Here is a 24,660-nt window from a genome sequence, read left to right on the forward strand (position 1 = left end):
AGCTATAAAGAAGCGAACAACGCTGCTCTTAGGCTGGAGAAAGGCCAACGAGTTTTCCCTTATTCGCGCACTTCACTACTTCATTCATTTTCATTCACACTATCTTATTTGACTATGACCAAAATAAAGAATGTGACAGAACTGTTAGGCCACGGCTAATTGTGGAAGCCTATGATCATACACAATTCGCCACACACCGCACAAATTATTAGCATCGAGCTGAAATTATAGTGATTATTCCACATTTGACTATAGTGAGCAAAAAAAACCTAAAGCAGACAATAAAATTAGTCTCCATGCTACTGCGAATATTTTGTCTTATTTAAATACCACATACAATGCCCCTCCTCACCGGACAAGAACGTTACATTCACTACTTATTCACAGCATTGGCTGACTATACACTGGCCTCGAAGAAAGCTCTTTAAAGCAGCGAGTAAGTGCTTTTTCAGGAACAGATGCCAGCGACAGACCCAAGGGATCTCGTTCGCCTTATGGCTACTCTTTCACGAGCTTGCGTTGCCAAAGCTTCAGAGGACGCCGCCATCAGAAAACATCAGTATTGAAGAAGCAATGGTCGCACATAACGTTCAAGAACCCGGTAGCGTAGCAGCCCAGCCCTACAAGGTTGCCTCGAGGTTGTAAAACAATAGCTATAAATGTTTCAAAATGATATGCATCGTTACGGTGGACGTCTCGCTACAGGGTATCATGGTCAAAAGCAACTTCAGTCATAAAAGACGCACAGTTTCGCGAAGTGGCCGCTCAAGGCCATCAAATTGATCATTCTATATTGGTTCTCCCACTCGTAAAGAAGGTCGTAAAGTTTAAGTGAAAGCCGCACAAACTTTGACATATTGAGCATACGGCGCGCCCAAACGACTCCACTTTTACTATAACTGATACCAGGCATTACATCGGTGAAACTGAAAGCAAGAAGCTAAAAAAAGAAATGCACTAGCCTAATAAAGAGAAATGGTAGCATGACCACCACCGCCTTTCCTATTGATGCCCCACTCATAAGAAAGGTTGTAAAGTGTAGATGAAATGGGCTGAACAAGCTTTATTAGCTTGTACTGCGTGTTCGCAGTAGGCCACGTTTACTTTAAATGATTCCAAGCTTGGTGTGTGCGAAACTGAATGCGAAACCGACTAGGTAGCTTCAGTTAATACAACCAAAGTCTTAGTATAACCACCCGTAACAGGAAAACTTTAGCGTCTCGCCGTAAGGCGTTATTGCCTCGACATTGCCTCAAGATTTCCTCGACATTGCCTTGCTTTGTACATGACTATTCCTTCGATGTTCGTATTATTGTTTTCCCTCCCCCTTATGTAATACCCAACATGGGGCCGTTAAGGGAATAATAAATGATGATGATGATGATGATGATGATGATGATGATGATGATGATGATGATCACACATTCTTTCACACCTTCCCGGCAGGTGACCACTCCACTCGACCAGCTCGCCACATCCACGGCTGTAGCCACGTCAAACACTGCACACCTTCAACATGGCAACATAACAACATTCCAGCACTCGTTCCCACTGCTCACAGACGAAAACTAGAACGATCTGCTCACCAACCTCGGCTGATTGACTGGCCACCTGCACTTTCTAACTATCTTCGAAAAGAAAACAGTTCTTCAGAAGGGATGTCCGTGTATAGAAGGGCTACGGATTGATTTTGACCTCGCGGAGTTCCTTACCGGGCATTTAAATCTTCGTAAATACGCGAACGTTTCCGCATTATGCCCCCAGTGAAGTGCGACAGTCGCGACTGAGAATCGAACCCTGCACCTCATGCTTAGCAGCAGAAAGTTACAACCACTAAGCCAATGGCGATGGGTGAAGGTACAAAGAAACGCCGTTGTTTTCAGACAGACTTTCAACGTGTAACTATCCACACACTTCGGTGAGCGTATACAAATAGAATATCGCTCGCGGCAACAGTGCTACGACAGCTAGCCTAACGTCTGCCGGTGACACATGGCCGAAAGAGCCAGCCGCGTAAGCGGGCAGAGCTCTGTAGCTTTTGTCCCATAAGCTTCCTAAGCCTTATTAGAGCCTCTCGCGAAGGCCGAGCCGCCGTTGGCCTATATTTTGGAGTTCCGCGAAAGCCGTGTCCCCGGGCACGATGTCAACTGCCTCACAGTGACCAACCCGGCTTATAGTTGCGCAAAAACGGTTGACGGGGCGAACGTAACCCGCTAAAGATAAAGGGACAAGTGCGATCCAAAGCGGCGAAACAAGCCAGTGGTTTTTTCGTCAGTTTTCTAGCGTTTCGTGGACGCTTAGTTTTCTCGCACTCTAGGAACTCGGGATTATTTTGGGACTGTCACGTCGCGTGTACATCAATCTCGCGTAGCCTGTTATAGTTGAGACGAACATAAGCTATCAGTTCTCCTTGATTCCGTAAGACTATCATCATCACCGCCATAATCATCATCATTCTGTTTAGACTATATTAGGACCACTGCAGGGGAAAGCTTCTCCCAGCAAACCCCTATCACCCCTGTCTTGATACAGCTGACTCAGTTTTATGCCTGCCACTTTGGTAAATTCAAAAAAGGAGGCACCTAGCTATCTGCTTTACCTAGTTATCTGCAAGACCACACTGACTCGCACCAATGCATGGTGTAACTCTAATATACCGCCGGTTATATGCTCTATTTATAACGGGACCTGACAAACTCTAAATTCTTTCTTTGTTTCAACTACAATATCAACTCGCCCCGTTTGCTTTCTAATATAAACCGCCATCTTTTTGTCCTTTAAAGGTACCGCTCTTATCGCGATAGCAGGGTTGATAAGCCAGAAAGGACGCGAGCACCAAAGACAGGTGGCGACGCCGTCGGGAAGTTCTCGCAACAGCTTGCAGTGACGTTATTAATTGTTGCGGAGTCTCCTCGGGTCAAGGTCATTCTCTTTGTCGGTAATATCGTATTCTAAAAGAGCCATAGAATGAACTTAGCAAGCTTCGAAGACTCCTTCAGTGAGTCACAATATGCTATGTACGAAAAAAGCTACCGTGAAATTCGTGACGTCACACTGACGTACGGCGGCGGGGACTCCGCGCCATATTCAAGTTTTCAGAACCCTGACCGTTTCCTTTTCCAAAAATTTACCTATTATCGAAAATTGAGCTTAGAAGGAATAATGTATCACTGATTCAGTTTTTTGTTTCAGTCTTCCATTAACGGTAGGCCTCTCATTTTTCGTTCCATCCTACGGCAGGCGTCAGTAAAGATGACTCAGATCTGCAGTCCCAGTAAACAAACGAGGTTTTGCGAAAGATCAGATACTCTTATAAAGACTGATTCCCATGTTGTACTCAAAAGCCGCATCAGAAAGTTCGGTGCATAGACTTCCCGGTCCCTAACCTATAATCTTGCTAGAGGTAGCGCTGTGCATAGTCCATAGGGTATGCTGCAAGATGCACGTGAGTGGGTGGACCAGTGGATCAGAGCTGCCCATGCAGAGGGCGCTATTATTTAACAAAGGCTTCGGCGGTGACGACTACATTTGATTTAGTCCCAGATAAATTACGACTCTTCTTAATCATCCAGACGATCTGAGCATCGCTCACTTCAGAGATGAAAAAAAGAAAAGGAACTCGGGGCACATAGCGGCACCAAACATCGCACGCCGTTCTCAATCCGCCTCCATGGCACGGGCCTTATTCCCTGGCGAAATCGCGCGACGCAATCTTTCGAAGTCGTGACCCGTGAGTTCGCGGGCGCAGCTCTTGTTAGACGCCGGAGACGGCGGCGATAAGCGGTCAGGAAGTCGCCTGGGCAAACTAATTAGTTATCTTGAGCAAATTCGCGGCCTCGTCCGGCGTAGAAGGGTCCGATTAAAAAACACCGCCGCGCAGTGCTCGAAAGATGCAGGTTAGCGTACATGATAAGGTTTTCAGATTAGACTCTCTCGCATCTGCATCTGACCTGTCGGGCTCTTAACGTGCGATGCTGTGAAGTTGTTTTTTCGTTATAGATTTCATCGTGCGGATGCTTGAATGCTTCCGTGGAAGCGTTGAAACAATGAGTGCAAGACGACACGCTTTCTCCTGTGGTTTCTCGAAGACACCGCCTTTTTTTACCACTGGTGAAGCACTTGTTAACTAGTTTGCTGGTTAAATACTCTGGTTACTTAACTAGCATTGATTCGAATAAACGTTTATTGAAGCTGTTGGTGCATTTGTTGTGGCAGGCTTCCTCAGACCAGGAACCCGCGGTCGACAGCTACATAACTATACCACATACCACCACTAAATTATCACAAACTAGCATGTAATAATTATTTACCTATGGTATCTGTAACACAAGTATGACGATTATGATGATGACCATGATTGATAAGGGAATTCTCTTTGAATCGGGTTGGCAATAGACACCCACATAGGCTGCTTGAACTAAAGCAAACATCTTGAAATATTGTTTCTACGTTAGAACTCCATAAGATTGGGGTAGAATAACCGCAGTCATATTTACCCACTTCCCTCAAGACGTCTGGATGAAAATGTTTGTTGCACAACCTGTTTTCCCAGACAATACCATCCCGCTATTTCTATTTCGTTTGCTTCTTCATTCCTTTAATTACTGTGTGACCCGCCCTGGGTGGCTGACTGGCTGCTCATCACAAGGTCAAGGGCTCCATTTGCTGCCGCAGAAGACTGGACTGAAATGTGGTGAAAGTTGACGTAGGTTTACGGGGGACGACATAGTGGAGGCCTCAGGATTAACTTGGACCTCTCGGCTTCGTAAACGTTACGCCTACGCGCACCAGCGTCTTCTCGCTCCACCCCCATCAAAGTGCGGTCGCTGCGGCACCTCAATGGGGGGCTTCACCGCTTCCCTGTTTCACTGCTCGACCGACGTGGTGGTTGAGTGCACACAGGGTTCTGCTGCTGAGCTCAAGGTAGCAGGTTCGATTCCCACACGTGGTGCACGTATTTCAACTCGGAGCGCGAATGTAAAAGCACTCAAGTGCCGTGCTTCGGGCACGCGTTAAAGAGCCTCAAGGTCCATGTGCTGAAAATTAAACTGGAGCCCTCCGCTATGGTAACTCTCAGAGCCAAAACGTTGCCCTTAATTGGCACGCTAAGCACCGCAACCACGATCGATGAGTCACTCAAGTCCGTCTCTGTTGTAAAGGCGGCGCACATGTGGACACTTGGACGAAGATCAGCGGTCATGCTTGCTTTTTTCGTGTCCGTCCCCGCGTCTGCAAGTGTGCTGTTGTTCAAACAGCAATGGCAAACCGATCGGCCAATCAATGTCTCCTTGGCAAGTCAATCACTCATCAGCAGTGCGCGTGCCATCCAATCTCTTCTCCTGTCCATGTCCTAATTTTCTCACTGTTCTTTCCGCCATAAATCCACACCCAGTAACTCAGCTGTCAGTCTTAATCAATCAATCACTTTGGTAATCCGTCAGTCTTAGCCAGTCAGCAGTCACTCGAACAATCATTCTTGTCTGTTTTAGTCAATCTTTCAGTTAGTCAATTTGTCAGAAGTGAGTCAATCAATCACTCTGTCCGTCCATCCGTCCGTTCGTTTGTCTGTCTGACAACAAATGAACCTCCCTGCCTTTTCTTTGGCACCTTAATCTTTATTTTTCTCTTAGTTTGTTAACCTAACTCGGGAGTTGTTAATGTCGGCGAACGCTCCTCCAATACTTCCTATGAACATTTGCACAGCCACAACGAGTGTACTGCACGAGGAGCGATCCGGCACACCTTCTCAGACTGCTAATTGGGCCAGTTGGATCATCGTTCCAACTAGCCCAAGCTGATCCGCACTCGCGTTGTGCACTTTCATTTCTTTTGTCCCTCGTCCTTGCACTGAAGTATCGCAACACTAACAGCTTCTCATGCAAGAGGCGAAAGTTTTGTCCACGGATGCGGATAGCTTCTTTGGGAGGTTCGAAAGAGTTCCGCAACGTGGCGACCCCTCGCAATTGGCTGACGTCACGGTTCGCGTACACGCTGATGACGGAAGCGGATCTGACCTCCTTCAACGCTATACGGGCTCGCACACCACCTGGGGGATTATTGATACGCATGTGCTGCGCGCATAAAGCACGCACGAATGCTCGCAGCCACAAACGCGTGAGGTTCACAACCCCTGCGCGACCGATACGGTTCCCCGAGAGCGTTTTTTGTATTTATTGACAGATTGATTTCTTGTGTTTTTATATTTTGAGCGTACTTACATGGTAGAATGATATACAGAAAGAGATCCCAGATTTTAATACTAAAATGGGACCTCTTGTTATTAATTGCACGAAACTAATGAATATTACCAGCATGCACGCAGTTGTAGTAGTAGTAGTGGTGGTATCATATATAGCACAAGAAGTGAAAAAAATACTAGGTGAATTGAAAGAAGTAATAAAAGGGAGTGATGCCAGTGAACAAATTATGTTTTATATACCTGTACAAACAACACTTAAAGAAAGATCAAGATAACACTCGTTTGATATCAACAGGGAGCGAGTCCGAGAGTTTTAACACAGCAAATCCAACAATGTGTTGTCCATTGTTTCTGTGAGTTATAGGCAATAACACTTTATAATTTAAAGCAAATCGTGTAATACTTGGGCTGATTAGGTGATTCTGACCAATAATAAACGATAGATCAGGGTTATATATTATCTAAAAGGTTAAAATGGCAAGGTTGTTTGTAGGGATATGTTTGATGGGTAATACATTGAGTTCTTAAGAAGACCCTTTCTCCGCCTCCCAAACACACACACACACACATACACCTGATGAAGGGCATGCTCATACAGCCACCCGTATGATCCCGCCTCTCGATTTCCGTGCACCGATTTTGCCAGCCGTAGGATAACCACACTACACCAGGGTATTTTCGGCGTTTTCGTAGCTTGGTAGGGCCATAGGGCCATCTGAAATTTTTTCAATGAAATGTACGGTATCTTTCGCCGGCCTGGCCTTTCTTTATTGAACTCGGAAGTAAACCCCAGGGAAATATGAAAACGCACAAAATCTGGCGAATCGTACTCGCCGAAACTAAAATGCGACGTTCAGGCAACATCTATGTAAAAGGATAGAAAGTTGGGTGAGTTGGTGACACAGGCAGAGACGGGAAGCAGACAGGACAAACGCTAACTGTCAACTAATTAGTTATCATATATATATATATATATATATATATATATATATATATATATATATATATATATATGATAATAGTTTCAATAACTAATTAGTTGACAGTTAGCGTCCGTCCTGTCTGCTTCCCGTCTCTGCCTGTGTCACTTACCAACTCACCCAACTTTCATCATATATATCATCATCATATATATATATATATATATATATATATATATATATATATATATATATATATATATATTGTTACAAGCACGGGGAAAAGGGGTTTATTCAGGCGTGCGAGAGCAGGAACGGCAGGCTACGAACAACAGGAATGGCCGCTGCACCGTCTTCGTTCTCCTCTTTCCCTCCCTTCTTGATCCCTGCGTCCCTTTGACGCGCTTCGACGTAACATACCTCCCCTCGCAGACAAAGCCCCCTGGGCGAGTCAACTAGCTTGTCGTGGCGTGCATGATTTCAACCGTGCGACATGCGCGACTTGTGTCCTAGCAGAACGTCTACCAGTGTTCGTGAGGCGCGCGAGAGTATAGTTCACTTCGCTGACTTTGTCGATGACAACATACGGTCCATCGTAGTTTGCCAGCAGCTTTTGACACAAACCGCGCTTCCTTGTGGGAGTCCAAAGCCAAACGAGATCACCAGGGTTATATGTAACTGGCCGATGTCGTGCGTCGTAGCGGGCTTTGGAGTTTTCTTGTGATGCCAAAGTCCGAAGACGCGCAAGTCTCCGAGCCTCTTCAGCGAGGCACAGCGTATCGGCGACCGTAGGGTTGTCGTGGTGGTAAAAAGGGAGGACAGTGTCGAGCGTATACCGGGGCGGCCGAGCATATAGAAGGAAGAAGGGGCTGTAGCCGGTTGTCTCGTGCTTGGCGGTGTTGTATGCATAAGTAATAAACGGTAGCACTTCATCCCAATTCTTATGATCGGACGCAACATACATGGAAAGCATATTTGTGATCGTGCGATTAGTGCGCTCAGTGAGGCCGTTCGTTTGCGGATGATATGGCGTCGAGTGCCTGAGGTGCGAGTTACACAAACGCACAAGCTCTTCCACTATATCCGCCGTGAATTGACGTCCCCGGTCGCTTATGATAACACCAGGTGGTCCATGTCGTAGAACAATAGCGTGAAGTAAGAAAAGCGACACTTCGGTGGCAGTTGCTGATGGTATAGCCGCCGTCTCGCAATAGCGTGTGAAATAGTCGGCGCAGACAATTATCCAGCGGTTCCCCTTACATGACTTTGGAAAAGGGCCTAACAGATCAATTCCAACTTGCCGAAAGGGTGAGCTGGAAGGCGGCACAGGTTGAAGGAGACCAGATGGGGCAGTGGTTGGGCGTTTCCGACGTTGGCACTGTATGCAGCTGGCGACATAAAACTCAACCGAATGTCGCATCCGGGGCCAGTAAAAGCGTTCTTGAATGCGAGAAAGTGTGCGCACTGTGCCTAAGTGCCCGGAGGTAGGGTCATCGTGCATAGCCTGAAGGATTGCTGGCCGGAGACGCTCCGGCACCACTAGAAGGAAGCGTGCACCCGTGCCTGAGTAGTTCCTTTTGTACAGGAGCCCATCACGCACACAGTAGCTGCTTGTTGCACTTGAATGGGCAGAAGTAAAGAATGGCTCCAATTTAGTGTCTGTCCGTTGTTCTGTTTTGAACGCATCGATATCTGGAAAAGTGGGTGTCACAGAAGCGACGAGATGATCAAAATCGTCGGCGTCGCAGTCCGTCGTGGCAAGCGGCATACGGGAAAGGCAGTCTGCGTCAGCGTGTTTTCGGCCACTCTTGTAGGAAACAGTGAAGTTATATTCCTGCAACCTCAAAGCCCAGCGCGCAAGGCGACCACAAGGGTCGCGAAGGTTCACGAGCCAGCACAGGGAATGGTGGTCTGTGACGACTTGGAATGGGCGTCCGTACAAGTACGAGCGAAATCGCTGAACCGCAAAGATTACAGCGAGGCATTCTTGCTCTGTCACCGTGTAATTCCGTTCAGGTTTGCTTAATGAGCGGCTTGCATAAGCAATCACGTGCTGACAGTCGTCATAGCGTTGGACCAATACGGCACCTAGGCCAACGCCACTAGCATCTGTGTGGATTTCTGTCGGCGCAGTAGGATTGAAGTGGCGAAGGATAGGTCGAGAGGTTAACAGGAACTTCAGCTGACGAAATGCAGAATCGCACTCGGGTGTCCACTCAAACCGTGCGTCTTTTTGTAGCAGATCTGTCAGAGGATAAGCCACGTCAGCAAAACGAGGAATAAATCGGCGAAAGTAAGAGCAAAGACCAAGAAAACTACGAAGTTGCTTCACTGACTGCGGAGCACTGAATGCATCGACAGCTGCCGTCTTGAGAGGATCAGGCCGGATACCGTCTTTGTCAACAAGATGACCCAGCACAGGGGTTTGACGGTCACCAAATTTACATTTCTTGGAGTTCAGAACCAGGCCGGCGTTTTTGATGCAGTCGAGGACAATATCCAGGCGCGTATTGTGCTCATTGAATGTGCGCCCGAATATAACAACGTCGTCAAGATAGCACATACAGATGTTCCATTTTAACCCACGCAGAATGGTGTCCATGAACCTTTCAAAGGTTGCTGGAGCGTTGCACAACCCAAACGGCATCACATTGAATTCGAATAATCCATCCGGGGTTATGAAGGCTGTTTTCTCTCTGTCTGTCGGGTGTATCGGGATTTGCCAATATCCTGAGCGCAAGTCCACTGAAGAAAAATAAGAGGCCGAATGAAGGCAATCAATTGCATCATCAATCCGGGGCAGCGGGTAGACATCCTTCTTAGTCCCGGCGTTTAATCTTCGATAATCGACGCAAAATCTCCAGTTACCGTCTTTCTTTCTGACGAGTATGACCGGAGCTGCCCAAGGACTCGAGGACTCTTGTATTATCCCATTTTTCATCATGTCACTCACTTGTTCCCCGATTATCTTGCGCTCGTTAGGCGACACGCGATAAGGCTTTTGCCTGATCGGGCGCGCAGATCCCGTATCGATAGTATGGCGCGTTCGTGACTCGGGAATCGAGAACGCTTTGTCCGACTGCGCAAAGTCAAACACTGACAGATGCTTAGAAAGCGTATCCACCAAGGTATGGCGCTCCCTTGTGCTGAGCGACTTGTTTATCATAGACAGAAGCTTTTTGTCTGAGACTTGGCGAAGGTCAGCAGGTTCACACGGCGAGTCTGTTAGTACGGCTACGGACGAAGACGTGTATTCTGTAAAGTGGGCGAGTTTCAAGCCGTCTGGAAGCAGGACAGGTTCTGCTGAGCAGTTGGCCGTCCACAAGCCAGCACGCCCGTTGGCGATGGATACCACACAATGAGGGACAAAAACGTTCTTCTTCACAAGATTTACATGCATTGGCTCTACGGAGGCATCGAAACTGTCTGGAACTTCACCGCGACATACAACTGGCACGCACACCGAGGTGGACGCAGGCACAACAGTATCTGCAGACACACAAAGTTCACCTTGACTACAAGTCTCCTCTAAGAGCCCGGACGAAACATGGCCATCGACGCAAACTTCCCCCGTGCGACAATCAACGGTCGCACCACACTGCCGCAAAAAGTCGATGCCCAAAATCACTTCGTGCGTCGATCGGGGAATAACTACAAACTCCGTCGCGAAAACTCCACCAGCCAGGGACACTTCAGCAGTGCACACACAAACAGGGCGCAACGACTCGCCGCTCACTCCACAAAACGTTGCAGCCTGGTCCCACGGAAATACAACTTTGCGCCCCAACCGACCTTTAAAACCGAGACTCATTACGGATACAGTTGCCCCGGTATCCACTAAAGCCATTGTAGGAACACCATCAACAAGTACATGCACTTTGTTCTTAATCATAGCAACTGCAGAGGGCATTTCTGTCGAGAGCACGTGTCGAGCGACCTCACCCCCATCGGCCGCGCTAGCTAGTTTTCCGGTGGTGAAGGCGAGGCTGGGCGGCGCACTGGCGATGGAGATTGGCGTAAACGCGGTGCACGAGAAGTTGGCGGTGGCGTCAAACTCCTGTCAGATGCCGGCGAGCGGCTCCGGAAGCTTCTCTGCCAGTAATCGTTGCCAGGAGGGACGCCAGCTGACCAAGAGGTGGTGCATGGTTGTTGAGTTGCCCTCGTAGGAGGTGTGGTCCTTGTTGAAGACCCCGATCGACGATTCCACGTTGTTGGCCGACGATTGCAAAATCTCGCTATGTGGCCCGTGACACCGCATTGGAAACACACCGGCAGATGCCGCAAATTTCGATGTTCTTGCACGTAGTCACGCATGTTGCTGTCGACTGCATAGCCAGCAGGTGGGCCCCATTCATCATGGCTAGGCATCGGCCGCCCGGAGGCGTGCGTGCGGCGAGGGCGTTGGTCGTAGTCATGATCTTGGTAGCTCAAGGTACCTCTCGTTTGTGGGGCAGACCTATACTCGACGGTCGCTGAGTTAACCGTGGGTTGCCATGCGGTCGAAACGGCCGTGTTTCGCATATCGTGTGGTAAGTACGCACCAGCGATGCCGGGTGTGCAACGGTACATCTCTTCCCGATGGAGCAACTCTTCGCGAACAATCTGCCGTATTGTTGATGGAAGGTCAACACACGAACTCGGGTCTACACTTGCCACCGTTGTGACATTCGCCAGGCGACCAAACTTCGGTATTATCCGTCGCATTTTCAGCGTCTCAAAGGTTCTGCAGTGGCGAATGGCGTCAGACACGGAATCCAAGCTTTCTTTGCCGATCAAAAAATTGTAGACGTCTTCGGCTATCCCTTTCAACAAATGTCCAACTTTGTCCTCTTCAGACATTTGAGAGTTCACTATTTTGCACAGTTTCAGCACTTCTCCGATATAAGTCGTACAGGTCTCGCCGGGAATCTGAGCTCTTTGCGAAAGCGTCTGTTCGGCGCGTTTCTTTTTTGCGCTAGAGTCGCCAAAACACGCTCTGAGCTCCTCTACGAAAAGCTCCCATGAAGTGAGCGTGTCTTCGTGATTCTCATACCAGACGAGTGCTGTGTCGGTAAGGGAAAACACAACATTTGACAACTGCGCGGTCGAGTTCCAACCATTAGATCGGCTCACCCTTCGGTAGTTTGTGAGCCACTCGTCGACATCTTCTCCGGCTTTTCCTCCGAAAGTGAGTGGCACCCGGTAGTATTGCCACGGAACGCCAGGTGCTGGCCTTGAAGCCGCGTCAGAACCTTCGGGAATCTGGCAGGCGTATTCAGTCATGTCAGGTGATGGTGGCGGAAGTCCGGCAAGTCGACGGCTTCGGCGAAGTTGTAGCAGCGTAGGCTCCGTGGTTACGAGGTGTACCCCGCACCTCCACCAATTTGTTACAAGCACGGGGAAAAGGGGTTTATTCAGGCGTGCGAGAGCAGGAACGGCAGGCTACGAACAACAGGAATGGCCGCTGCACCGTCTTCGTTCTCCTCTTTCCCTCCCTTCTTGATCCCTGCGTCCCTTTGACGCGCTTCGACGTAACATATATATATATATATATATATATATATATATATATATATATATATATATATATATATATATATATATATATATATATATATAGATGATTGCAAATAGCGCAGCATATGAACATGACAAGGTTAAAAAGCTTCTATATTTAACTTATGTTCGGCCTATATTGGAGTATGCTTGTGTTGTTTGCAGACCGCAAACTTTATATCTAACCGACAAACTTTGCCGCTTGATCAGTATCAAGAGATCATAACTTCCGTAATAGTGTTACAAACATTAAACTAAAGTTGGGATGGAAGCGTTCATGTACTCGCTGAAGGAACTTTCAGTCAGAAATATTGTATAAAATTTATCACGGTAAAATAAACATAGACAAAGATATTTATTTGCTTCCACCGGGTTTCAGGTCGAATAAACTTGGTCACGGATGGAAAATAAGAGAAATTAAATGCAAAACTAAGGCTTATCAAAGCCCATTTTTTACTCTTACATTTCGTGAATGGAACCGGTTGCCCAAACAAGTTATCCAGTGCCGATCTGAACCAATGCTACGGGCCCTGTTATCACACGTATCAACGAGTGCAGTTGTCTTCATTTATTACTTTCTTCTCATGCCTTGTAGTTATTTTTTAATCACCTTTTGCTTAGTTCTGTATCCCCACCACCCCTGCAATAATGCCTTCGGGGGGCTGCAGGTATTTGGAATAGAAAAATTGAAAGCAAATTTGTTGTGCAAGACATTTCGTTAAGATTTAGGAATTAGTTAACAAGTTTTCTGCTTTCGTGGTACGTTCGATCCTCACGATCATGCAAGATAGTACAATTTTTAAGACGAACAGCTAACAGGTATTAATCTCGTACTTGTCCTTCTCCTTTGTTACCACATACTCAAAAAAGTGATCGTCCGTATTTCTGCCACCACAGTGCTCAAAGCCTTAGCACCAAAGATATTTCACCTTTTCAGAGTCTCATTTTCTTGTTGGTGGAAGCAACGCCCAATGCATGTTCTGAAATGCGCCAAATTCAGCCATAAGATATTGCTTCATCTGTCACGTAAGTTGCAAGAAGATTCATTTATTTAACAGTTGCGGTGATTTGATTCCACGTACTGCTGAATATTATTAACATTCTTGTTCTTTTGAATTATGAGTTAAGGCTTTGAACGAGAAGTCGATGCGTAGGATCAAGGCAAAGGATGCGTAAGGCCGCATAGTGGAGCATTTATGAAAAAAACTGTTGGCGACAATGCCGTGCACTGGTACGGAACGTGCATAATCGCCACGCCTATCGCGTGTTCACATCAGTACGATGCAGTGCTTTGAACCCCGAACCTATGGACTAATGTACTCTGCATGTCGACAACGCACGTAAATAGTTCAATCGCATGGTCCATTTATCTAATTAGACTCGCGCGTACAACACAGCCGTTTTCATTCACAGAACACTAACGGTGCAGGAGAACACGTGCAGAAACGAGACCCGTGCAGTGCGCGCAAGGAAGCAACATATTCTGTGCCATAAACGTGAACGTTTTAACCATAGCAAGCAGCGATGGGTGCAGAAAATTCCAGTAGGAATTATCGCCCCACTAATCAAAGTGATCGATAGCTTTGCGGAATTTCGCTGTGTTACTCTGGCGTTACAAGGCTGAAAATGAAAGTGTCGGGCTAGTGCAGGGTAATTCGAGCAAGCTGTCGCTGACTTCGATAATCGTCGCCTAAAATTTCTACGCGAATTCTTTGCAGTGGCACACTTTAAGATCCGTAGCGCCTCCTGGCCAGCAGCGGCCTATTGCAATATACCTATTCAAGAACCACCATAAAAAAATGTTCGAAAGCGATTCCACCTCTTGCTGACGTCGATCAAAGACAACGTGTTCCTGAAGCGAGTTGGGGCGAGAATGGGGCGGAGTGACTGGGCGCGGTACCACTCACGTGACCACCCACGTGATGGGAGTAGGAGGAGCGTCGGGAAGTCTAATATTTTTACCGGACCCTTTCGGGGAATCGGCCCGCATACTTAAATTGCACCTACCCAGGGGAACGACCCACATTTTTAGACTGCACTACCTTCGGGATCGGCCCAAGAAACAGGCTAGAAACACACGTGCCCGGTACAAAAAAGAAAAAAAAAGAATTATCTTTAAATTGAGAAGTCCTGCCTGGAATAGAACGATGGACCAACAAGCCCAAAGCCGCACCATTTTGCAGCTCCACGTATACTTAACACAATTTATCGCACTGATTGCGTCCAGTTGGTTGGTGGTTGGCACTTCTGACCATATCGGATAAAGCATGCATAACTCGCAGGAAATTTCGGCCTACTGCAGCAAATTCAGCTCCTGTCATTAAATTTCTGAAGTAATACTTTGCTGAAACTCAAGCAGTACCTTGAGCAACAACGGCGGTTTCGGCATAAATTAGTGCTTTGGGGAGAACGAGCTGATGCGCAGTGGTATACGTGCTGTATTCTATTGTCTTCTATTATCTCCTCTAAAGCTTACCATTTTCTTATCTTGTGACTGCCTGTATTGGTGCATATGTTGATTGCTCCTGTAGGAGCACTTAAATTGTATCCCCCCGTATTTAATGCCCTGAAATGGGCCTGTAAGGTATCTGAAATAAGTAATAAATAAGTAAATAAATAACAGGGAGAACCTTTGTGACTCATTGTGACTGCATTTCGCTCCTCATTTGAACCTTGTTCACTAGTGAACAAGGCTTCTGTGTGCAAGCCGAAATGTCAATCCGTGTGACAACACCACTTTGGTTGACTCTCTGTTTTTCTGTTCATTCTCAAGACGAAGTTAGTTTCAGATGCGATGAGGTCGAATTACATGTTCATAGGACGATGCTACGTTCAATCAAAAGAATATCAAATGAAAGAAAACACTGATAGGCAGGAAAATCAACACAAAACAAAGAAACAAAGCAGAGAGTGCAATGATCGGCTACAAGCACGCGGATGCATATAACGAAGAAAAAAAAAGCTAAGTTCAAACATACACGGCAAGCCGAAGATGTCATGCCCTAGTCCAAGGACTTCGAGCCGCCATGTCATACCACCGCAACCAAAACTACCGAACGATTCTTTTCAATAAAGTTTATTTTCTTCTTCTTCGAACGTGCACAAGTTAGCTGCTCGCACTATGAACCCATAGGCCACGCGTAAAAAAAATTATTTCTTTCTCTCACTTCCCAGCTGCTACATAAATGATGTGATTCATAAGGAAGACGTGGAAAAGCCTGAGCAGATTGTCTTCCTTCAAGCCTCCCCTTCTGCAGGAGACTCTGTCGATGAGCCTAATTACATTTTCCGTTTTCGTGGTGATTCTAGCCAACTTGAGGTTTCTGGAGCCGTTGGGTTCAATAAGCATGCCTAGTACACGGACAGAGTCGACTCTGGGAGTGAGGCTTCCATCACGTGTAACTAGATTGACATCAACGCCCGATAGCGGCTTCCAACTCTTAGGCTTGGGGCCCTTTCTGATTGGCGTCTAAAGGAGCAGCTTCTCGGGATCCCTTTAATAAAGTTCCTTCGTGTCCGTATCTCTCGACTCCTCTTCTCCGAAACCTTTCGGTCGTTGGCATGCAGCGCATACTGCACGTAATTAGCGGCGTCCGCCGCCAGAAGGCGTGCGCAAGCACCGCGTATTCGGCGCAATCGGCGACGCGTGACGTCACGCCGATCACAGCGCCCTCTCGCACTGGCGCTGACGATCGACGCCAACGCGGCGTCGGCGAGTAAAGCACGTCCCCCGCGGAAGAACCTTAAGCCACACCGCGGCCCGACCGAGCACTACACGCCGCAGGAACGCCGCCGCCGCCGCCGCCTCGTGACGACCCATTCTGAGCGGTGGTCGCCTAATTCAGCCGGCCCGACCGTGTCCGGTGTTGTGCCCCGCGATCCCGGTCCGGCCCGCGCCGCGTGTACGTTTCCCCGCATCGACGTTCGCCATGGTCGAAGGTTCGAAGCGCTATGCGCTGCCAGGCGGATCCGCTCAACGATGATCGCGGATGTTGGCCCCAGCCTGAGAGGGCCGGGGAGGGCGCGTTTAATGGCGATCGCGATATACGCCGGAGAAAACGGTGAAGGGTATAAGGCGGCGGTTGAGTGCGCGGGAGGTCCAATACATCTCCCCCCCCCCCACACCCGCACACACGCAGACACACGCACAAGCACCGCTAACCCCCATCCCCCTTTGACAATCCGGCACCGATGGATGGATGGATGTTATGAGCGTCCCCTTTGGAACGGAGTGGTGGCTTGCGCCACCAAACTCTTGCTATTATACTGCCTAATGTCCTCTCATGCCCCCCTTTTTCGCCATCTACCCACTCGTGGTGTGCTGGCAGAAACGCACGAGGGTTATGGGCAGTTTGATTTCAGAATAGACGCAGGTATAATGCGTTTAAATAAGATCTCCCGAGTTAAAGCTTCCTCTTAAGACTGAGTGTGTTGCCATGTGATTTTTTTCACAGTCGAGGCCTTCGACTGCTCTTTTTCACATAGAAAAAGAGCAGTCTGTGCGTATTAGAGTCGTCAACAGCTCATAAATATGACATATTAAAAAGAATAGCTAGCTGACCCCGTGCCATAATTTCCCGACAGGGCATGAAGAAGACATTGGTAACGAAAACAAATATTAGAGTCAGAGAGAAAATTTTATGCTTAGAAAGGCGGAAAGGTTTGTCTGAATGACATGCTTCTGACTTGGTGCTTCACACGAAGAAAGGGGCCACATTCAACAGATAGAAATAGAAGAGGTAGGTGGGCGTTAATGTGAATAAGCAGGTGCATGATGTCACACCCATACGGTAACAATGCCTTACGCCAATGAAGAGCGATGAGCATTGTCTACACAGCATGAGCTACTTGCAGTGATGTTTTGGACACAGGCGCGTTCAAACCAGCAAGTAGTCGCTACAAGGCGTTAATCATTTGATTAAGCATCCTCTTAATGTGACAGTTCAACAATGAGCTCTCGCTGTGTTGTTGTTGTTCGCATTGAGGTCAAAAGCTGGAGTTACGCGAAAGAAAGGGCGTATGCAACGACACGAACGCTAATGTTTCACTTATAACTCTTTGACACGAACAATATTGTCAGACCTATGATGTTCCTCCCGAAGCCCTGCAGGTTGCCGAAAGGCCACCAAGATTGTCCCCGTGGTGCAATTTTACACAGCTGTGTGACTGGACGTTAACACATATAAAGAAAAAAGACATTCCACAAGAACATATAATACAAGAGTTCCGAGCTATCCAAGAAAAATATAAAAATTACGCAGAATTTTACACTGACGGCTCTAAAACAGAAGAATACGTAGGTGTTGGGATCGTAACAAAAAATTGGGAAAATAGCATTCGCATAAATAATTTTTCTTCAGTCTTTACCGCTGAAGTTTATGCAATATGGATTGCAGTTAAGAAAATTACTTCCGACAAGCAGAAGAATGCTATTATTTATACCGACTCGTTAAGTGCCCTAAGAGCCCTTAACTTAAACTCCGCGTCTGAACCCCTGCTTGGCGATATCTTAAACATAGTATTTAACAAGAAATATGAAGGAACCATACGATTCTGCTGGGTCCCAAGCCATGTTGGGATAGCAGGGAATGAAGCTGCAGATAGAAGCGCATCCATGGCAGCGCACAAAAGTATAACACACATAACACTTCCATACAAAGATAGTATTAGAGCGGTTCGTAAGGCCCTAGCATCAAAATGGCAACAAGAATGGAACTCGTGCGTAAATAACAAGTTACATATAACTAAACCCCTGCTTCGCGAGTGGAAATCATGCACTCACCAAGAACGGTTCTACGAGGTAATGTTATGTCGACTTCGAATTGGACACACGCATCTAACACACAATTTTTTACTTCGAAACGAAAGTTCACCAACATGCGAGAAATGTCACGAAACGCTAACAGTAACCCACATCCTTATATCATGCCCACACACTCAAACACACAGGCGGAAACATTTCAAAAATTTGTATCACTTACATATACCTCTGCACCCTGCCTTAATATTGGGCGATGACCCACTAGTGCCATTCACTAACCTGTTCCAGTTTTTAGGTGAAACCGATTATCTTTATCGACTTTAAGGTAACACAGCTATAACTGCTATAACTACCTTAACATTGTATCTTATACTGTCCTGTGACTGGCGCAGCGTGGCCTTAGTCGCTTTTGCGCCATTAAACCCGAATTAACTAACTAACTTATAACTCTTTAACCAGTATTTTTTTTCTTTGGCATGTGAGGAACCAGCCACGGTATAGTTAGCAACACTCAATGCGGATGTTTAAGAGAAACTGTGCGAACTTACCATTTCGTGATTCGTGGTCCTGGGGGCGACCCGACCATAAAGCAATCTGCAAGCATACAGAAGATGCGCCTTTCACAAAACACACAAAAATCAACTCCTACGTTGTGGGGAAGGTTTCCCAACGTCACTTGGTAGGGAGCTTAAGAAGTACGTGCTGATCAAAATACGCAAGATTCCGTGGCAATTTAGCGGTAAAAGCGAGGGAACTGCGTTAGCATTAAGTCGCACTTCTTTGAGGTCACGGATACATGATTTTTTTTTTTTTATTCAGCATTGATTCAGACACAGTGAAGGTCTTGGATGGCAAGGCTAAAGGCAGTACATTGTCTGCCTGACTAAGGCCCTGTCACCCATACATTGCTCAACAGTGTGGTAGCATATAACATACAGATAGTATACACACATATCAATAGCGTCGATTAGACGTACATAGCATACATTGCAAACATATATATATATATATATATATATAAACCGCGTTCACCACATTGCAAGGTGTTGTTCAGGAGCTCGCTCGACACACCCACACACACGCTCTTCTAAGCTCTCCTGTCTGATAACTAGCTCTACCCCGTGACCGGTTTCCCACACTTCACCCACATGCACTTTTTTTCCACTTTGGCGCTTCTAATGCTAAAGTATTAAAACCCTTCGAAAGCATTCAGACGAACCACGTACACGAAGCATAATAAATGTAAGCGGATACACTACGTGACACGGATATTGAGAGTAGGACTTCTAATCTTTCACGTTCCCATCAAGTTTCACCCTGCTCGTGGAATATTTATTTTCCTTTCCTATTCATATTACTTTAGATGTCATCATAACGAATATATATATATATATATATATATATATATATATATACTACAATCACCAGCCTAATTCGATCCACTGCGGAACAAAATCCTCTCCCAGATGTCTTCAATGATGCTTTCTCTGCATCAGCCAGAGTCTTTTTTTTTTTACACTAAAATTTCTTAATCTCAGCAACGGCACAAATGCTACTATACATATTCAGCATCACTGTCATTCCCAGTTCAGGCAATGATGCATTCTACATGTTTCTTCTTTTGTGCCGATCTTGAAAATCATTTCTTGCAACCTAATGTACACCCGGCCACAAATGTTTACGGACCACGGGATCTCACAAAGCGCTTATTTCCCGAGCAGCCTGTAGCATAGGCACCATACTACAATGTTGTCAACATGTTCTAGTCGAGGCCCGAAATGCAAATACCAGACCACGCTGTGAAGTTGCGGAGATATTCAGCTTTTTCTCAGATTTTATTATCTGTAATTTCTTGTGGCCGGGTGTACGTTCACGCCGGCCACCGCTACTGCTTCATCACAAGACGCGGCGGTCCCTAACAAAAAAATAAAGCTGAATATTGATAACTCATCAATATAAAAATTGGCGTGCATCATAAAGTAGCACTGTTACAAGGGACTCATACAGGTTCCTATAGGGTATGGGTTCCCACAGGGTATGGCGTCTCAAAAAAATCATGAGCCGTTCTACTCTGTGACGGTGTTTGACCAGCGAAGCTGTTTAGCACACGACACGCAGGTGAGACATACTTTTGAGCAAAGGTACGAATTCATTTATTGTATTGATCGGTGGTCAAAATTTCCCTAGCTACTCTAATCACATTCTTTGAAAACGTCAGAATCGATGCACGTACGCCGCTGGGTGGTCGGTTGGGCCGAATCTGTGCGGCATCGCAAGGGAATGCCACACAGAACTGCAACACGGAACGCCTAAAGCGCTCCCTTTTCGGTACCGACACATACACATTTAAATCACCGACAACGACAACAGGGGTAGTGCCATCGCAGCTAATTCACGCAAAGAGAGTAGCCATGAAGCTGGCGGAACTATGCGTCGCTGCATTTTTTTGCTTGCTCACGGGGGTATGAGCCATTGATGACTGTTTTCGACATGCTGTTCCGTATGTTTCATGCATGATTAGAAAGAATTTAAACGCCGTTCGCTTCACTTTGCTGATTGCTTGTAGCCTTCGCCTTACGGGGCTATGAGCCATTGCATTTTTTGCTTGCTTACGGGAGCATGAATGCTTGCGGGTGTATGAGCCATTGATGATGACAGCTTTTGTTCACGGAGAACAAAAATGCACGGAACCCTAGCCACAGACAGCTTCGTTGTAAAAGTATTGGTTTTCAATTGAACGCATACTGCTCGCACGTGGTACGGATTCCCAAAGGACCAAGTACGTGTTTTCGTAGGCTTATGCGGGTTCCTAAAGGCGTGGGCAAGGAACTCCTACGGGTTTCCATAAGGTGTGCATTCCCTAAAGGAACGCCATACTTGTCCCTTAGAAAAAAATAAGCTTCACGGTTGAACAAAAATTCGTCCTTATCCGGGGATCGGCCAGTCCCTCCATCACTTTAGTGTGCTACTGCGCACCAGGTCCCGGGTTCGTGTCCCGGCGCCGGCGAGCGCGTTCCGATGACGGTAGAATGCAAAAACGACCACGTACCGTGCCTAGCGTGCGCGTGAAGGAACCCTAAGTCGTTGAAATTGATTCCTTCCTCCTTCCCCTACGCTTCCCCAGCTAACCACAGGGTGTTTGTCATTGAACATGTGCGGCATTGAGAAGTTAAACCCAACAATTCAAATGTTTGCCACCGAAAATAACCAGGGGATTGGTATACGTATAGTGCATACCAGTGTATTCGACGACTATGAGAAGCTCTCAGGAACGTTGATATTGTCAGACAATTCGAGTTTACTTCGCAGCTTCTGGCCATAGTGACATAGCGGAAGCTAAAGGTTTTGAAAAACAGTATGTCTGTATGGTTGCGCTAATTACTTATGAAGCTAGTGACGTCCCAAACGCAAACTCCTCCTCCTTATGCCCGATCGTCAACCGTACGAGGTCGCGGTATCGAATGCCGGCCACGGTGGCCGCATTTCCATCGGGGCGAAATACGAGAACATCCGTGTATTTAGGCTTAGATGCACGTTAAAGACCCTCAGATGGTCCAAATTTCCAGAGTCCCCCACTACGGCGCGCCTCATAAGCAGAAAGTGATTTCGGCGCGTAAAACCCTGTCATTTAATTTTTTTTTTCGTCAACCGTAAAAGGAAGGCAAGTTTACCAGCACAAATGAAACCCCTATTTTTCATTATTGAGATGTTCCAGGAAGTTGCACTGCATCGCTATTGATCGCTTTGCCCACTGAGGAAGGAACCGGTGCGCTAAGCAGTGTGTGGTTTAATACGTGCCGCTTCACTGATCGGAGGCGTTGTTTACGAACTACAAGATACTGACACGTGCGCCAACTTTTTTTCGCCTTCGTTAGGCTTCTTGTAATTCGCGATATTCTCACAAAGCTCCGTAGTTTCATAATGACAATCGAATTGAACGCAAGCGTAACTAGGACTCGAAAAGGACAGTGAAAGGTAATATTAAATTAGGCCAGATTCGCAAATTACACTTCTGGGACGCTGAAACCGTCTGATCTCTCGTATGCGCTGGCTCAGGGATGTGCACATACATTAATGTCCTTTTTTTTTTCAGAAATCGGGTTTGCACCCGCATGCGGTGGCAGTGGGCTGCCCCGAACGTTTTCGGCTGCTGGTCCAGCCTTCGTCAGAGTACAGTAATGGATCGTCGTAATGGATACATATATATATATATATATATATATATATATATATATATATATATATATATATATATATATATATATATATATATATATATATATATATATATATACATATATATATATACATACATATATATATATATATATATATATATGTTTTCTTAACACGTTCACCGTGAATTCATACCTAGTCTCTCAGCTGTCAGTCTTAGTAGCAGAAGCAACGCAGTGAGAACGGGCGGCGCTGGCCGCGGACCGCTGTCATCGGTCACGACGCACGCGCAGACACCCCCCCCCCCCCTCATGAGCCACCTCACGTCGTGAGCCCGTCGTAGAGACAAGCGAAGAATAAGAGGTGGTGCCTGCGCGGAGTAAGCTGAATTAATGGGCCCGAGGCCGCTTACTGTCCATTCATACGTCTATCTAGGTCGCGCTGCGGGAAGGGGGCTCCCATTCATAGAAAGCCAGAGAGGCACATTGCCAGGAGAAGGATACCCCTTTCTCGCGCTTCGACAAGCGAACGGGCGACCGTTCATTGTGTGCGGGTACCCTACGCTGCCTGTGCCCCCTTCTTCACGATCCGCGTTCATTGATGGAGCCAGTGTGCACGGCCGTAGATGCGTGACGGTCGCATAAGCAGGCCGATCGGGAAGTTTCGCATGGGTTCGATTGAAGACGACGAAGCAGGTGGAAATGGCGGAAACGGATGTGAGCAAAAGGGGGCGCGCACGTGACCCGGCCGACGCCCATCGGCTGTGTCTGAGAAAGCGTGGCAGAAAAGAGAGAGCTCATTTAGCTGCTTGTCTCTAAACGTATCACACTCGCCGATCATACTGCAGGGCCGCGGTTTCGTAACGACGCCTTTCTCTGACGTCATTCCTTTTTTCGCTCTTTTCGCGCTTCGTCAGTTGTCACGGCGACGGAACTCCGCCAGGGTTGTCAAAGGGATCGGCGGAGCGTCAACGGCGGATGATAAGAGTGGCACGAGATGAAGGCACCGCTACATTATGCCGGCCCAGAATTCTGGAGGCGACAGTGGCGACACCATCTGGTGACGTTGAGATCAACCAAAGCATACAAAGCTATTGCAATGACAGGCTACATGCTATACCCATTTGCTTAGGTAGAGGCAACCGGCCTCTACAGCAAGCAAAAAACCATAATGAGTTCCCTTTTTTTTTTATGAGAACAGCATCGGCAGGTGCTTTAGAAAACCACGAGGTGGTGCTAGCCCTGCTTCTACCATTACAGGGTAATTGGAAGTGTAAATAGACGACCAGAACTTAACAGAAAGAAAGTGAGACAAACAGAGACAGCGAATTTGATGCAAAGAATGGAAAGAAAAGAAAACATGAACATTTACTAGAGTGGGAAGAAGGAAATTGGACAGGAAAACCTGTACGATAACAGAAAGGGCAGTACCTTGCTATTTGAGACTCCAGCGGGTCGCCTAAGGACAAAATCATACAGGGGAAAATACTCGCAACAAGATGAGCCATGTGTATGCTGCAGCACAAATCCGGAGACTGCTATGCACACCTTAATCAAATGCGAAGGGTTTCACCTAGTAAGACCAGCAGCTAACGTACACCTTCCAGGAGCACTTGGATTTAAAGTTGACGGCATCATCAACCGTCAGCCGTCGAGATAAGCAAATACGTTTACAGTATCGGTGTAATAGAAACAGGGAAGAGATTGATACGACTGGATCCATTACAGGCATAGCTAGCGGTACAAGGTAGATAAAGAAGTTTTGAGCAAGAGAAAAGACATTAAAGAGGCGTATACAAAAACGCTAGCATTAAAGGTATGTATATCATACCTGATTAACTCAAGCAGGCTCGGTGACTATTTGTCACCACCCCGTTCCAAAAGGGATACCAATAAATCATCTGTCATCATCACCGTCTACATCTGTGGTTTTCTGGCATTCCGTAATCTCCTAAGATAAGGCCCTAAGAAAAGATGAGGCCCTCTAATACCCCTGACACACGGGCACTCTAAAGTCCTTTAGGTAAGGGGACATCTACCGGAAAGGCGTTCAAGTGCAGTGACACACGA

The 24,660-nt window shown here is 46.8% G+C and overlaps 1 protein-coding gene across 11 annotated transcripts in view; it reads right to left on the minus strand.

The window, feature by feature from the left end:
- LOC139050528 (achaete-scute homolog 1a-like) overlaps positions 1-24,660 on the minus strand; it is a 497,333-nt gene that overhangs the window by 427,698 nt on the left and 44,975 nt on the right. For 9 of the 11 annotated variants that reach the window (XR_011508925.1, XR_011508926.1, XR_011508927.1 and 6 more), the window contains one exon: positions 18,964-19,009. The exons of 1 other annotated variant lie outside the window; for it this stretch is intronic. The gene's annotated coding sequence lies outside the window, so the exon portion shown is untranslated. Of the gene's footprint in view, positions 1-13,610; positions 13,635-18,963; positions 19,010-24,660 lie in introns of those variants that run through there. One more of the 11 variants, XR_011508932.1, reaches the window with a different exon arrangement.

Source organism: Dermacentor albipictus, chromosome 10, assembly GCF_038994185.2.
Source record: "Dermacentor albipictus isolate Rhodes 1998 colony chromosome 10, USDA_Dalb.pri_finalv2, whole genome shotgun sequence".
Lineage (NCBI taxonomy): Eukaryota > Metazoa > Arthropoda > Arachnida > Ixodida > Ixodidae > Dermacentor > Dermacentor albipictus.